Genomic DNA, 17,261 nt, shown 5'->3' with positions numbered 1-17,261 from the left:
CTGGCGACCTATCATCAGAAGAGAATACACTTTGCAATATTACAGCTCTCCAGAAAAGACTATCCACCTCCAAAGACTAGAAGAACATGAGCAGCGACCATCTCCGATTCAAGCTGGATGGCATTTAACTATGTCATCTTTGACAAACAACTGGAAGAGCAAGTCTATCACAGCACAAATGAGAGGTGTCCATGTTTTGATTTTCAGCCATGAGTTTCAACGGCTTTTCCCAGCAGCTTTTGCTTTAGGGAGGTGACTTTTGGCCTGCTTTTCTCATCGTCTGTTTTCAGAAATCATTTCTGAAATAGCTGACAAGTGTACTTCAGCTCTCGTGGGTAACTCAGACTGACAGCATAGATGTGGCCCATCAGCTTGGTATAGCCAACCCCTGCAGGACTTCTGTGCCCTCTATCGTGATGATCGCGCTCGATGGATCGGATGCTGTGGCGCCTTTGGTGACTAGGATCTTCATCACACGATTGTCAAGATCTCCAATTTGGCCCTCAGAATCCTGAATGTGAGAATATTAGAGACAAATCAGTATTGTCACTACTGGCACGGTCAACCACTAGCTACCTATGCTTTTTCTTTGATTTTAGCTGAAAATAGTCACTGAGTACATTTTTCTCAATTATTTGATGACTTTTGTGGAACATTTTTTTTTTTACAATTAAATCCCTTGACCTGAGAACAGCATGATGGACAGTGCTCCATCACAGTGCTCTGGAGACTGCATTTCCACTCAGGGCAAGTGCTTTAGTAAAACAAGTTACTTTGTGTTACTTTGTCCCTGTGAATGACCGAGTGAGTGCAGAGCAACAGGCAGCAGCCAAAAAAACAAGAGGGAAGGCGGATAGATCACTATAGATGTACTAAATATGGAATTACTTTCATTTATTTGTTAAAACATGGAACATGCTGAATCTTGGCCAGTCACAAAATATATATATTTTGAAGCTAATTGTCATGTGACTCGCAGCATGCTGATGATGATGATGATGATATGCCTTTATTCGTCCCACAGTGGGGAAATTTGCATGAAGTGGGGGGAGAGTCAGTGTGTTGATGCGCATTGTTTTGCTTTGTTTTATGTTATAAAACTGTTTTTTGCGCCAGTACCGGGAGCTCATGAACATCAGGGGAGCAACACCAGAGGATTTATTTCCTAAATTTCTCCTTCCAACAGCGGAAATTTTGGATATATTGGTCAAAGGTGCGCTCACCCTTGCACACGCAGCGAAACGCCGGAGGAGAGGAAAACGGGCCGGCGCGCTCGTGCGCCTTCGTCAGCGGGGATTACGCACGTCACTACCCGGGATATTTCTCTCTAACGTGCGTTCACTTCCCAACAAACTAGATGAACTACAACTGCTGTTGGGAAAAAACAGGGACTTCTCTTCATCTGCAGTTTTGTGCTTTATTGAGACGTGGCTCTGTGGATTAATACCGGACTCTGCGCTGCAGCTGGCTGGCTTCCAACTCCATCGTGCGGACAGAGACACAGAACTTTCCGGCAAAACCAAAGGTGGAGGAATCTGTTTCTATATCAACAGTGGTTGGTGCAACGATGTGACAGTGATCCAGCAGCACTGTTCTCCTGACCTGGAATCTTTCACCATTAACTGCATCTACATCCCGCCGCAGGCCAACGTGCAGGACGCACAGCGCATGCTCGCCGACCAGATACTGTGTGTGGAGCGGACCTACCCGGACTCCTTAGTTATTGTCCTTGGTGACTTTAACAAAGGCGACCTCACCCACGAACTCCCTAAATACAAACAGTTTATCAAATGCCCAACCAGAGAGGAGAATATTCTGGATCATTGTTACACTACAGTCAGGGATGCTTATCACGCCGTCCCCCGTGCTGCTCTGGGACTCTCTGACCACATCATGGTCCACCTGATTCCTGCGTACAGGCAGAAACTAAAGCTCTGCAAACCTGTAGTGAGGACATCAAGGAAGTGGACCAGTGAGGCTGTGGAGGATCTCCAGGCGTGTTTGGACTCCACTGACTGGGATGTGTTCAGGACTGCTACCAACAGTCTGGATGAGTACACAGAGGCTGTGACGTCCTACATCAGCTTCTGTGAGGACTTCTGCGTTCCATCACGCACCAGGGTGAGTTACAACAACGACAAACCCTGGTTGACAGCCAAACTCAGACATTTAAGGTTGGCGAAGGAGGAGGCCTTCAGGAGTGGCGACAAAAACAAGTATAAAGAGTCGAAGTACAAGTTTAGCAAGGCGGTGAAAGAGGCTAAACGACTGTACTCTGAGAAGCTCCAACACCAATTCTCAGCTAACGACTCTGCGTCTGTCTGGAAAGGGCTCAGGCAGATCACCAACTACAAGCCTAAAGCCCCCCACTCCATCAACGATCGACGCCTAGCCAACGACCTGAACGAGTTCTACTGCCGCTTTGAAAGACAAAAGGACAGTCCAGCAACCATCCCCCTCGACACCTTCCAACAGCTCCAGCTCCAGCCATCTCCACCAAGACCTGCCTTAATGGCCCTCCCTTCCCCCTCCTCACCCACCTCAGTGACGACTCTTTCCATCCACGAGAGAGACGTAAACAAACTCTTCAGGAGACAGAACCCCCGGAAAGCAGCTGGACCGGACTCTGTGTCTCCTTCCGCCTTGAAGCACTGCGCTGACCAGCTGTCTCCAGTGTTCACAGAGATTTTCAACACCTCACTGGAGACATGCCACGTGCCTGCCTGCTTCAAGACCGCAACCATCATCCCTGTTCCCAAAAAGCCAAGGACCACAGGACTTAATGACTTCAGACCCGTCGCCCTGACCTCCGTGGTCATGAAGTCCTTTGAGCGCCTTGTGCTCTCTCACCTCAAAGTCATCACCGACCCTCTCCTAGACCCCCTGCAGTTTGCCTACAGAGCCAACAGGTCTGTAGACGATGCAGTCAACTTGGCCCTCCACTACATCCTCCAGCACCTGGACTCCGCAGGAACCTACGCTAGGATCCTGTTCGTGGACTTCAGCTCTGCATTCAACACCATCCTCCCATCTCTGCTCCAGGAGAAGCTCTCCCAGCTGAGCGTGCCTGACTCCACCTGCAGGTGGATTACAGACTTCCTGTCTGACAGGAAACAGTGTGTGAAGATGGGGAAACACTTCTCCGATACAAGAACCATCAGCACCGGATCCCCCCAGGGCTGCGTTCTTTCTCCTCTGCTCTTCTCCCTGTACACGAACAGTTGTACCTCCAGTCACCAGTCTGTCAAGCTCCTGAAGTTTGCGGACGACACCACCCTCATCGGACTCATCTCTGACGGTGACGAGTCCGCCTACAGGTGGGAGGTTGACCATCTGGCGACTTGGTGCAACCTGAACAACCTGGAGCTCAACGCCCTAAAAACAGTGGAGATGGTTGTGGACAACAGGAAGAAATCAGCCTCTCCTGTCCCCATCACCCTCTGTGTTGACAATTGACATTGTGGAGTCCTCCCGCTTCCTGGGTACCATCATCTCCCAGGACCTCAAGTGAGAGCCGAACATCAGCTCCCTCATCAAGAAGGCTCAGCAGAGATTGTACTTCCTACGGCAGCTGAAGAAATTCAGCCTGCCAAAGACAATGATGGTGCACTTCTACACCTCCATCATTGAGTCCATCCTCACCTCCTCCATCACCATCTGGTACGCTGCTGCCACTGCTAATGACAAAGGCAGGCTGCAGCGTGTCATTCGGTCTGCAGAGAAGGTGATTGGCTGCAATCTCCCGTCCCTCCAGGATCTGTACGCCTCCAGGACCCTGAGGCGTGCAAAAAGGATTGTGGCCGATCCCTCTCACCCCGGACATAGACTCTTCGAGACGCTCCCCTCTGGCAGGAGGCTGCGGTCCATCAGGACCAAAACCTCACGCCACAAGAACAGTTTCTTCCCGTCTGCTGTCAGCCTCATCAACAAGGCCCGAACCCCACCTGACACTCTTCACACCCCACCTCTGCCTCATCCTGCCACTTTGACACTTTCATTGTATACGTTACATTAACGCTCAGTTTGGACTCTTAGGAAAAACAATCAGACTGCACTTCCGGAATAACAAACAAAAACAGACTGTGTACATATATTTATACTGTTATTCTGTATATTTTGTATTTTCATATTTTGTATTTCATATTTTGTATTCTCATTCTTTTTTAATAGATGTGTATGCACCTACTACACCAAAATAAATTCCTAGTATGTGTTTGATCATACATGGCAATTAACCTTTTCTGATTCTGATTCTGAGAGGGGAGGGGAAAAAACAACAACTCCAAACTAGACTCTGAGATGAAGGAGTACAGTGTGGGACCGTTAAAAAAACCTCGGCATACAAATCGGCAGGTAAAAGACATTGTTCACACACATAGACACAAGACCAGCGCCACAAAGGGAAAAATAGCCGATACGAGCAGCGGCCAGCCCGGCTACCTGCAGCCACTTAGCCGTGGTCCGTCATGCCCGCACCGGGGGAATTAGCGACGGAGGCTTTTGGTGGGGGTGGGGTGGAGGTGGGGGGTGGATGCCTGCGACGCTTCCCCCACCCACCCGCAGTTCAGTTCGCAGGGCGTCATTGCGACACATAGCAGTTGCCATGGAGAAGTCCGTGGTGGGCCAAAGAGAAACAACAGGTGTCCATGAAGGAATGAAGGAGGGTCAGAGCGTCCCGCTGCAGCAATCTCTTGGGAGAAGTTGTTTTCACAACACGACCTTGGTTAGCCGTGGTGGGGACGCCGAAATCCAGATTAAGAATATTGTTTGGGTTAGTTCGGGCAGCCACATTCCAATAGACCGGACCACCCTATTGTCCATTCTGGCCTCCCAATTGATCCAACTGCTTTTGCAAAGCCGAAATCTTCACCAAGATGGTATCCTTGTTGTGATTGGCAGTCACAGTCAGTGTGTGAACGGCTTTGCCCACCAAATCATTCACGATGGGCAGCTGTGGGCCAACTCGATCCGCTGCCTTCATCATCATATGAATTTTGCGATACACCAGGAAAGTGCCCAATCCAATCAGCAACAGACCTGTTATCATGGTCCCGATTAGGTAGACGTCTTCGATGTCCTCCATGGAAAGAATCGCCAGGCACATGACCTTCCACTTCCCCCAACTGTCCATCACGTACCCAGCGGTGAACATTCCGTCAGGGCAGGCAGGTTCCCCCGTACCTGAGCTTTTCGTCGAGAAGATCGTGTCAATTGCGTGGAGAGACCAGTTGATCAATTCCATGATTTAGGCTTTTGGAGAGCAGTGCAGTGAGAGGCTCTTGAGGAAGTATAAGACGAGACTAGACAAGACAAAGACGCTAAGCAGGGAAGATAAGGGATAGGGAGGAGAGGGGAAAGATGCGACCGCCTTCGTTGAGAGCCAGAGAAGAAATGGTTGGAGGTGATGGAACGACGGATCTCAATTACTGTGGCAGAGCTGTGTGAGATCGATGACCTCGCCACCAGTTTGGTGCTGGACCCTCTGCTGGGCTTTGGCACCCACCAAATGAAAACCAGTCCTTTACCAGACGGAAGGGACGGAAGCCGGACTGGAAGGGTTCATACAGACTGTTAAGAGTGAGATGTGCGTGAAGTTGGGAGGAGACTATTTTTTCAAGAATTTTGGAAATGAAAGGTGTAGCCAAATTTAGTTTTTTAAATAATTGTCTTTGAGCTAGGGTAGATTAGTATCAGGTCAAGCTGTGACCTGTACCAGTAAAGGGTCAGTTAACAGATGTCAGGGCACAGTATCCTGTGTTGTGGTTCTTGTTGTCTTTGCAGAGGTCATTGGGGGAGAACCAAAAGGCCAGGAGGGTCTTAGGTATTCACGATCATTTATCCAGGAGGCAATAAAGATAACGGGGTGAAGGAGGAAGTATCTGGTCCAGGAACGGGATCCTGGTCCATTCCCCACACATCCCCCCAACTCCACCCCATCTGAGGAGATCTACAAAAAGCCCTGGGATGCAAGAATCAGGGCTGACTTTCCTTCTTATCGTCGGGAGGTTGCAGGCGGACTTTGGAAGAGAAACTCAGCCCAGGATCCTGTGTTTTTGTGAAATTATTCTGTCTGATCTTGTTATACAATACATAGTGTTAACTTGTACTAGTGTGTGAGTTTTATTCCTTCTCATAAGTGGAGATTAACGAATACGCTTGGGTAGATGAAATTTACTTAAACAAGTGGTCTTGGAGGCCTCAATTAGGTTGAGGAGAATTTCTTCTACAACAAAGGTAAGTTGGAGATAGGGTGGAGGTTATTGAAGTTGTTGGGATCTGTTTTTTAAGAATTGGGGTGACAGCAGCAGTTTTGAAAGCTGGATTTCCTTTGGATTTCATTGTCCAGAGTTCAGGGGTGTACCAAGGTGCAGATGATGAAAGAGAAACAGTCCGAGTTTTCAGTGGGGCAATAGAGTTGAGGATGTTGTTTAAACCAGTGTTGTAGAGAGCTGTGAGAACATCAGGGTTGGAAGGAAAATCCGGAATTGGGATACAGGAAATTTCGGAGCAGAGAGTCAACATTAATGTCGTTTAGGTTCCTGAAGGAGATGAGACGTGGATGTTTGATTGAAGAGAGGCAGAGTGTAGTGCTGAATGAGAGGAGAAAGTGGTCCGTTATAGGAAGTTCGTCGGAGGTGCAGTTGGAGGGGGTGAGGCCAGAACAGCAGAGTAGGTCCAATGTATGTCCTTTGGTATGTGTCGGGAAGTCAATGTATTGATGGAGTCCAAAACTGTCGAGGCAAGTCTCTGGTGAGGGGAAGAGTTTTGTTGTCTATGTGTATGTTGAATCTCCCAGCAGTATTAAGTAAGGTGACAGAGTGGAGAGTTGTGTAAGAAGCGTGGCAAAGTACAGTTTAATTTTTTCCGTGTGCACTCAAATGCATCGCAACAAGCATGGAACGGCAGAGGCAGAGACGGCAGAGGTTGCGTGATTATCATTCCCGGTGGGAGAAGAACTTTGAGGCAGTAGTGATGGAGGAAACCCGCAATGAATAAGAAGAACCAAACGACTAAGACGCTTTCAACTAATAAAAAACACTTAAGGTAGCCGTTTGGCTAACATGACCAGTAGCATTAATTTCCCGTGGTTTACGGGGGAATGTTAATTTACAACCTAAACTACAATATTTACTATGATGACTATCGTGGTGCTTAGGATATATATACAGTATATGTAGCAGCATAGGAGTATATCCATATCTCCCTATGCAGCGTGTACCGTTAAACAGAGCTCACTGATGGCCAATCATTGTGTAGGTGGAGAGTATTTAAGCAGCGCTCCTCTCACTGCTTCTTCCGTTGCACTTCCGTCTGTGTACTTCCGGGTCAAGTGTTCGACTGAGACAGAGTGATCGGTGTGCTGCTAGGGCATACGTGTCTTTCGGCATCCCATTGTGGTGAGTGTTATCTCTCCCTCTCTCTCCGTTGCTGTGCATGCTCGTAGCTTGCTAATGCTAGTGTGGTCATAGGTGAGACGCCCGTAGCCACCTGGGTTTACTCCCTCCCTCGCTCCTCTCATGTGCCTGTGTGTCTGCTTAGAAGGTATGTAGAGTTATTAACATAGGTCGTAACCGCTACGGCTTGCTACTGGCCTGTTCCGTTACTGCTCGGTCTTGTGGCTTCACCTAGCTGGGAGCTTGGCGCTGGTGGCCTCTGTCTGCGCTCTGGACTGCTCTGCCTGCTGTGATCAGCCCGCGGGCTGGACTGTGACTGACTTGCCAGGCCGCTCGGCCTCTCCTGACAGACAGACACTACGTGCAATTCTTATTATTATTTTAGAGTTTCACTTCTATTATGTGTGTGTTTTAGTGGTGGGGTTGTAGATCCCTTTTTGTTTAGTTACAATTGCATAGGTTTTCCTTTTGCTTTTGTTTAGATTATTTCTATAGGTTTACCTTTTTGTTTTAGGATTATTTTGACTCAGTTATATTTTCTAGCCTAGTTGCTTTATTTGATTTTGGGAATTGGGTGGGTTTTCCTTGAGAAGTTCCTTCTTTTGTTTATCATATGTTGTTTTGCTTGTTTAATTTGTGTGTTTAGTGGCTCAACCTTCAATTTAGTTAGTATAATTTTGTTATTTTTGTTTAATTGCTTTATTATTTTGTTTTTGACCCCATTAATTGTTTTATTCCCTTTTCAGTTGCTGAGGATCGGTGGTGGTGCTGGTGGTCTGGGTGGCGGTATCCCCTCCTTCTGTGTGCGGTGCTCCTCTGGGATTTGGTTTTCTTTGCACATCCCTGTGTGTGTGTCACGTGTGACTGGGTGCTTTTTGGGTTGTTTTGGGTGGATCCCTCCCCCCTTCACTAGCCCATTGTCCACCTGGTAAGCCTCAGCACCTGATTAGGTTTCCCTCTTCCCCATTCTTGTGTGTGTGGTATTTTAAAAAGATGTTAAAACTTGTTAATAAAATCTATTAATTTTTTATAATGTGAACCATGTCTCCAGCCTCATGAGTATAATGAACCTGTGTATGCTTTAAGAGGGAAAAGAAAAAGAAATTGACTCTCTGGGTGAAATTCCCAGGGTGGGCGTTGTCTGGTCCTCGAAAATCTCTGGTGTAAGCCAGTATTCTTCCACTCCCTACCACTGCCACAAACTTGGCGTTGTCTGCAGGATTTACTCAATTGAAAGGCTGAGACGTGTGTTCCTTTTGCTTTTGTTTTTTTTACTTTCTGATTGTCTTGTGTATTGATTTTGTTTGGTTTTGGTCCTGACAGATTGGAGAGCTTGGAGACAAAGCAGCGGTAATTCACAGCGGATCCTTGTGACCGTCCTGTTATGGAGGAAGAGATTCAGGAACTCAGAAATGTAATTGCACAGTTAAAAGCTGACAATGAGCGGTTGCGACAGGAACAGGCTGGGCCTAGTGCTCCTCCTTCTACTTCTGCGCCACCTACTGTCCCCTCCACGTCTAGTGTCTCTGTACCAGAGAGACTCATTTTTGTGCCTAGAGATAGGAAGTGTCCAGTCTTTAGGGGAAAGGTAGGTATAGGTTTGAGTGAGTGGAAAGAGGAGGTGCAGGCGTGTATGAGAGCCCGGCATCTATCCCGGTCTGACCAGGCATTCTTCCTGTTTGATCACTTGGAGGGTGAGGCTAGAGATGAGATCAAGTATCGCTCTAGCGCGGAAAGAGAGGATCCTGATCACATACTTGCCATTTTACAGGAGCTGTACGGGTGTTCAGATTCTTATGTTGCACTGCAGGAGGCTTTCTTCTCTAGGAAGCAGACAGAGGGGGAGACTCTTCAAGAGTTTTCCCTCGCATTGATGGGTCTCATGGAGAGGGTGAAGCAGCGTGCCCCGGCCGGTATGTTGAACTCTGAAGTCCTCCTGAGGGACCAGTTTGTTGAGCAGGTGTTCAACAGTTCCCTGCGTCGTGAGCTGAAGCAGTTGGTGCGTAGACAGCCTAATTCCACTTTGCTTGATGTTAGGGCAGAGGCGATCCAGTGGGAGCGCGAAGGGTTACCTGGTGGCGCAAGAGGCCGTAGTCACTCCGTCCCCCTAATGTTTGGTGTTCAGTATGGGGTTCATGGTGGTCCTCAAGTGTCTGTCCCCTCGTCTTCCGTATCAGAGATGAGTGAGATGAAAGAAATGCTAAAACGTCAGCAAGAGCAGCTCAATCAGCTCACTGAGAGCCTTGCTCGGCTGCAGAATCCCCAGCAGTACAACCGCCCACCTCGTACTGGCCCCATAGTGTGCTTGCGCTGTAATCAGCCTGGTCATATTGCCCGACATTGTGATGGAGCGCGTGTTTCTTCCCGCTCACAGGTCCCCTCCCGACCCCCTCCTACCCCTGGTAGGCAGTCCCACAACGCTCCGGTGTCGGAAAACTAGTGCCCACCGAACTGCAGAGCCACAGTTTGGGTGGGGTCGCCACTGGCTCACAGGTTTCAGATAGCTTTGAGTCTTCTAAGCTGATTTCATCTTGTCCCCATCTAGATGTGGACATGGGTGGAGTTAAGGTTCCCTGTTTGGTAGACACGGGTTCCATGGTCACCACGATTTCTGAGGGCTTTTTCCGCCAGTATTTCGAGCCTTGGGGTCAGGAGCGCCTGCGGTCGTGTCACTGGTTGGACCTCAAGGCTGCTAATGGTTTGGCTATCCCCTATCTTGGCTACCAAGAGCTTGAGGTGGAGCTTTGTGGTAAGTTCATGCCCCACTGTGGAGTGTTGGTGGTAAGGGACCCCCCTGATGGTGCAACTGCCCGGGTGCCTGGTGTTTTAGGGATGAATGTGATGCGCAAGTGTTACCACAAGCTTTTTGTGCAACATGGCGCTACTTTGTTTTTGCAGCCTTGTGTTTTGGAGGCCCCCAGGCCTGTTATGCAGGCCCTACAGCAGTGCCGCGTTGACAGCACTCGGACCCCTCGTGACGTTCCAGGACAAGTAAAGATCAGAGGTAAGAGAACCTGCCGGATCCCTGGCAGAGCCATGAAAGTTGTGACTGCCACATGTTCAGCGCAGTACGCTGGTTCCACTGTCCTCTTTGAGCCCTCTGATTCTGGTTTGCCTGCTGGGTTGCTTGCGTCCCCTGCCCTGGTCCGAGTAGTCAGAGGTACAGCCTACATACCTGTTGTTAATGTGGGAACCACCAAGGTGTTGTTGCATCCCCAAACAGCTGTTGGCACGCTGGATTTGTGAATGTGGTCAGTCTGCCTGCAGGGGTCACCGAGGTGCCATCAGGTGTGGCCACTCTGTCCTCCCAGACAGCTGTTCCCAGTGTGCAACAGCAGCTGGGAGACATGGACCTGTCTTCATTGTCTGCTGAGGAGCAAGGTAGGGTGAGGTCTGTGCTTCAGCAGTACACGCCCACGAGGGAGACCTTGGGTGTACCAACCTCATCTCCCATGACATTCCTCTGGTTGATAATGTCCCGGTCCGGCAGCGCTACAGGCGTATTCCACCCTCTGAGTACGAGGTCGTAAAGGAGCACATTAACCAGCTGCTGTCATCCCAGGTAATTCGGGAGAGCAGTAGCCCCTATGCATCTCCTATCGTGTTAGTGAGGAAGAAAGATGGTTCAATTCGCATGTGTGTTGACTACAGGCAGCTCAACAGTAAAACCCATAAGGATGCCTTCCCTCTACCACGCATAGAGGAGTCCCTGGATGCTCTGTGTGGTACTCGCTGGTTCTCGACCCTGGACTTGGCCAGTGGTTACAACCAAGTCCCAGTTACTGAGGCAGATCGGGCCAAGACTGCCTTTTGCACACCCTTCGGCCTGTTTGAGTGGAACAGAATGCCCTTTGGGCTCTGTAACGCCCCCAATACCTTTCAGAGGTTAATGCAGTGTATCTTTGGTGATCAGCAGTGTCAGTCATTATTGTTGTATTTGGATGATATCGTTGTGTTCTCCTCCACTATAGAACAACACCTGGAGAGGCTGAAGTTGGTCCTAGGCCGATTACAGCAGGAGGGCCTCAAGGCAAAGCTCAGTAAGTGCTCCTTCTTCCAGAGAGAAGTGAGTTACTTAGGCCATGTGATTTCTGGTGAGGGTGTCTCCACCGATCCGAGTAAAACTGAAGTGGTCGCCAACTGGCCAATTCCCACTACTGTCTCGGAGTTACGCTCTTTTCTCGGGTTCGCCAGTTATTACAGGCGGTTTGTGGAGGGTTTTGCCAAGCTGGCAGCCCCTCTGCACAAAGTTGTAGCTGAGTGTAGCAACACTAGGGCTGGTAGGAGGTCTGACCGTGGTGTTATCAGGTGTTGGACTGACCAGTGCCAACAGAGCTTTGAGGCATTGAAAGCTAGGCTCACCACTGCACCTGTGTTGGGTTATGACGATTTCTCCCTTCCTTTTGTCCTCAAGGTGGATGCAAGCCATGGCGGCTTGGGCGCGGTGCTCTCTCAGGAGCAGGCAGGTAAGGTAAGACCGATAGCCTACGCTAGTCGAGGTCTGAAGCCCACAGAACAGAACATGGCTAACTACAGTTCCATGAAATTGGAGTTCTTGGCCCTTAAGTGGGCCACGATGGAAAAGTTCAGGGAGTACTTATTGGGTAATAAGTGTGTGGTTTATACTGACAACAACCCTCTTAGTCATTTGTCTTCGGCTAAACTGGCTGCCACTGAGCAGAGGTGGGCAGCTCAGCTGGCCTCTTTTGACTTTGAGCTCAAGTATCGTTCTGGCAGAAGCAACAGGAATGCAGATGCGCTCTCCCGTCAGCACCCGCCTGGCCCTCAAGATGTCCTGAGGTTGAGAAAGGTGGAGGTAACTCAAGCTTCTGTCGCTGTCATGCCACAGCGCTCTGCCCCTGAACTTCATGCCCTTCAACAGGCTGATCCTGTCATCCAGGAACTGCTAGAATTGCTGCTAGAGGGCACCAGGCCAAGGGGGTTCAGTGTACACAATCGGGCCAGTAGACGACCTGACCAAGGTAAGACAGGTACATCGTACTATGTTGAAGGCCGTGGTTGGAGTAGACTCCTCCGGTCGTGCATCTTCCCATAACTCTCCCCCTGTTGAAGAGCCACCTGTTGAAGATGAGTGCTCATTTGAGTATGATTTACTTGTTTTGGGACACCAGACTCCTAAGGTACCCGCTGCCATGCCCACCACCAGGTTAGTGACAATGACTTGTCCCACACCCCAGATTTTAGTGCCACCGCCCAACTCAGACCCCCCTGGGCGTCGTCCCTCGAGTGCTTCACCAGAGGAAGCCTCAACATCTTTGGCTGTTCCCTTAGTTGGTCAGGCCGGTTCGGATCACATGGCTCCTCGTCGGACCTCTCGGTCAACTGCTGGCCACCACCCTAATGTGTATCACCTCCCACGGCCAGCTAGAAACCCACAAGTTGCCAACCCTTCTGTTCCTGTTTCGAAAGGAGTGTCTGCTTTGTTTAGACCTTGGAGCTAGTTTGTAGTGTCTCCCTCATTTTGTTCATCGTCGGGGCGACGATGCAAGGGGGGGGGGGGGTAGAATGTAGCAGCATAGGAGTATATCCATATCTCCCTATGCAGCGTGTACCGTTAAACAGAGCTCACTGCTGGCCAATCATTGTGTAGGTGGAGAGTATTTAAGCAGCGCTCCTCTCACTGCTTCTTCCGTTGCACTTCCGTCTGTGTACTTCCGGGTCAAGTGTTCGACTGAGACAGAGTGATCGGTGTGCTGCTAGGGCATACGTGTCTTTTGACGTCCTATTGTGGTGAGTGTTATCTCTCTCTCTCTCCCCGTTGCTGTGCATGCTCGTAGCTTGCTAATGCTAGTGTGGTCATAGGTGAGACGCCCGTAGCCGCCTGGGTTTACTCCCTCCCTCGCTCCTCTCATGTGCCTGTGTGTCTGCTTAGAAGGTATGTAGAGTTATTAACATAGATCGTAACCGCATCATTGTCGGCCATATCATTAATTTTAACATCTGCGATAGGTGTAATCTGCCTGAATGCCAGCTAACACTGCCGCCGCATGTGATGTCATCGCCAGCCATCTGAGAACGCCGCTGCTTTGTCTCCGCTGCTTTGTCTCCGCTGTTTTGTCTCCGCTGTTTTGTCTCTGTGGTTGCTTCCGCTGCTTCGTCTGCACTGTCGCTGCTTGCCTTGACTGACTGCTCTCCCGCTGCTGTGCTACGGCTTGCTACTGGCCTGTTCCGCTACTGCTCGGTCTTGTGGCTTCACCTAGCTGGGAGCTTGGCGCTGGTGGCCTCTGTCTGCGCTCTGGACTGCTCTGCCTGCTGTGATCAGCCCGCGGGCTGGACTGTGACTGACTTGCCAGGCCGCTCGGCCTCTCCTGACAGACAGACACTACGTGCAATTCTTATTATTATTTTAGAGTTTCACTTCTATTATGTGTGTGTTTTAGTGGTGGGGTTGTAGATCCCTTTTTGTTTAGTTACAATTGCATAGGTTTTCCTTTTGCTTTTGTTTAGATTATTTCTATAGGTTTACCTTTTTGTTTTAGGATTATTTTGACTCAGTTATATTTTCTAGCCTAGTTGCTTTATTTGATTTTGGGAATTGGGTGGGTTTTCCTTGAGAAGTTCCTTCTTTTGTTTGTCATATGTTGTTTTGCTTGTTTAATTTGTGTGTTTAGTGGCTCAACCTTCAATTTAGTTAGTATTGTTGATGTGCTCTCATTTCATTTTGTTTGTTAAAATGTTATGATTTATTTGTTCATTTTGGTATCACGTGACTGTGATTAGGGAACTGCCCACATGCTCTAATTAATATAAAACAGGTGAGGCCGTGTGTGCGGGTGCTTCACTCAGCACTGAACAACGTGTGCCGTGTGTTATGTGCGTTTAACGTTTAACGTTGGGTAAAAGAACTCTGCTAACAGGTTATGGGCCCAGTTGAATCCCATAACACAAAGTTTGAAAGTCGGTGAAAGGTGAAAGTCGCAACTTGTACCGCGTGCACCTGAGAGCTAAAGGTATGAACAGAAAAGAAAGGGAGACAGCGAGTAGCCGCTGGGCGAGGCTCATTTTTGACGGTGACGAGAAAAACTACGAAATATGGGAAACCAAGTTTTTAGGCCATCTGTGCCTTCAAGGATTGAAAGACACAATCTTGAACGAGCCCGACGATGCAGACGAAGAAGACGATGGGAAAAACGCTGAGGCTTACGCGGAGCTCATCCAGTTTTTGGACAACAAAAGCCTATCACTGGTGATGCGTGAAGCCGCAGATGATGGACGCGGTGCGCTGAAGATTCTCCGTGAGTACTATGCTGGAAAAGGAAAGCCCAGAATAATTAACTTGTATACAGAGTTAACCTCACTGCAGAAGTCGCCAACCGAGGATGTCACAGAGTATGTTATCAGAGCAGAGACTGCGATTACAGCCCTGAGAAACGCAGGCGAAGCGCTCAGTGATGGACTTTTAATAGCAATGGTGCTGAAGGGGTTACCAGAGACATTTAAACCTTTTGCCATACATGTAACCCAGAGTGAAGCCAAAATGACTTTTGCTGAGTTTAAGACAAAACTCGGAAGTTATGAGGATGTTGAAAACATGCGCGCAACCGTGTCTGAGGACAATGTCATGAAGGCAAGAACACAGTTTGGCACAAAGCGCGCGCCCGCCGGAGTAAAGGACAGCAATTATATGGACGTTGTATGTTACAAGTGTGGTGCAAGTGGACACATTGCCAGATCCTGTTCGCGCAGACGATGGTGCCATCACTGCAAAAGCAACACACACAACAGTGCCAGCTGCAGACGGAACAAGCAGCGGGGTGACGTGCGTAAAGCAGCCGACGAGACTGGGGGCAAGGAGTATGCATTTCGGATATGCGACTCTGAAGAACCAGCGCTGGATGTCAAGAGGAAAGGCCTGTTGGTGGATGCAGGTGCGACGTCTCACATAATCACAGACATCGCAAAGTTCAAGAAGTTTGACAGCAGTTTCCAAGCCGGGTCTCACTGCGTGGAGCTGGCTGACGGCTCCAGATGCAAAGGAGTGGCCAAGCGCAGAGGTGACGCGGAGGTGTGGCTCATCGACAGCGGGGGCAGGAGCTTCCGAACAACGCTGAGGGGTGCCTTATACATCCCAACGTATCCACAAGATATCTTTTCAGTGAAAGCTGCCACTTCCAGCGGAGCCACTGTGACCTTCAGTGAGAAGAAAAATGAGCTGCTGCACAGAGACGGTACCAAATTCAATTCAATTGAATTTGTGTATTTGTGTATTTGTGCATTCAATTCAATACACGTACACAACAAACTTTATTATCTGCACACATCAGAAAACATGTGTAAGACTAATGACCAGTGTAAGAAAAGCCTTGATTTGCAGAGTTGGCATGAAATCTTAGGTCATTGCAATTTTGCAGATATAATGAAACTGAAAAAAGTTGTAGATGGAATGGAAATTAAGAATGAAGGTAACAAACCTTTTTCACAGTGTGAAGTATGCATTCAAGGGAAGTTTGTCCAAACTAGAAACAGAGGGCCAGATGTGAGGGCTAAAGCACCTCTGGACATGGTACACACTGACTTAGCGGGTCCTATAGATCCAGTGTCTAAAGATGGTCATAAATATGCACTTTCTTTCACAGATGATTACTCTAGTGCAATTTTTGTTTACTTTTTGAAACACAAAAGTGACACTGTACAAGCAACAGAAAAATTCATTGCTGATGTGGCGCCCTATGGCAAAATAAAATGTATGCGATCTGACAATGGCACAGAGTACACATCCAGAGAGTTCCAAGCATTAATGTGCAAGATGGGTATTAGGCATGAGACTTCCGCTCCATATTCTCCACACCAAAATGGTACAGCGGAATGCAATTGGAAAACCCTGTTTGAAATGGCCAGGTGTATGCTAATAGAGAGCAAGCTGCCAAAGATGTTGTGGACCTATGCTGTCCAGACAGTTGCTGTGGTGAGAAATAGGTGTTTTAATAGACGTACAAAACAGACACCTTACTACATGTTAACAGACAGACAGCCAAATATTGCCAGAATGCAGAAATTTGGACAAGTGTGTTATGCTTACAAACAACAAAAAGGAAAGTTGGACTCTAAATGTGAAAGGGCAATTTTTATTGGATATGATAAAAATAGTCCGGCCTACATGGTGTACTATCCCAGCATCAGAAAAGTACAAAAACACAGACTTGTAGAGTTTGTAGTTAAAAAGAATGAGGAGGTACTGGATGTTACCAATATTGACTACTGTTACAGACTCCTGTGTAATGTTCCTCAAACATACACAGAAGCAATCACTTCAGTTAATGCAAAACAATGGGTTGATGCTATGGATGAAGAAATGCAGTCACTACAAGACAATGTAACTTTTACCTTGACCACTCTTCCCAAGGGTAAAGATGTAGTGGGGGTAAATGGGTTTATGCAATGAAAAAGAACACTGATGGATCAGACAAGTACAAAGCCCGATATGTAGCCAGAGGGTTTAGCCAAAAGAAAGGTGTAAACTATGATGAAACTTTCTCCCCTACAGCTAATATGACCAGTGTCCGGGTATTAGCACAGAAAGCAGCACAGGAGCAGCTAGTTGTTCACCAGATGGATGTAAAAACTGCTTATCTTCATGCACCAATCGAGTGTGAAATCTACATTGAACAACCTGAAGGTTATGAAGTTGTATCAAAAGAAGGTGACAAATTAGTGTGCAAACTAGAAAAATCCCTGTACGGTCTAAAACAGTCAGGACGCAACTGGAATAAGATGTTGCATGATTATTTGTGTGAGATGAAATTTGTACAGAACCCAGCCGATCATTGTGTTTATAGCAAAATTACTGAACAAGAAAAAGTGCACATAATCATATGGGTCGATGATTTGATTATTGCTGCCAATGAT

At 48.2% G+C, this 17,261-nt stretch overlaps 1 protein-coding gene across 1 annotated transcript in view; it reads right to left on the bottom strand.

Moving 5' to 3' along the window:
- Positions 1-17,261, bottom strand: part of LOC131136480 (zinc finger BED domain-containing protein 4-like) — a 49,028-nt gene that overhangs the window by 24,490 nt on the left and 7,277 nt on the right. The window lies entirely within an intron of this gene.

The sequence above is a fragment of the Doryrhamphus excisus genome, chromosome 10 (genome assembly GCF_030265055.1).
Source record: "Doryrhamphus excisus isolate RoL2022-K1 chromosome 10, RoL_Dexc_1.0, whole genome shotgun sequence".
Classification (NCBI taxonomy): domain Eukaryota; kingdom Metazoa; phylum Chordata; class Actinopteri; order Syngnathiformes; family Syngnathidae; genus Doryrhamphus; species Doryrhamphus excisus.
This window is presented reverse-complemented; position numbering and strand designations above follow the sequence as displayed.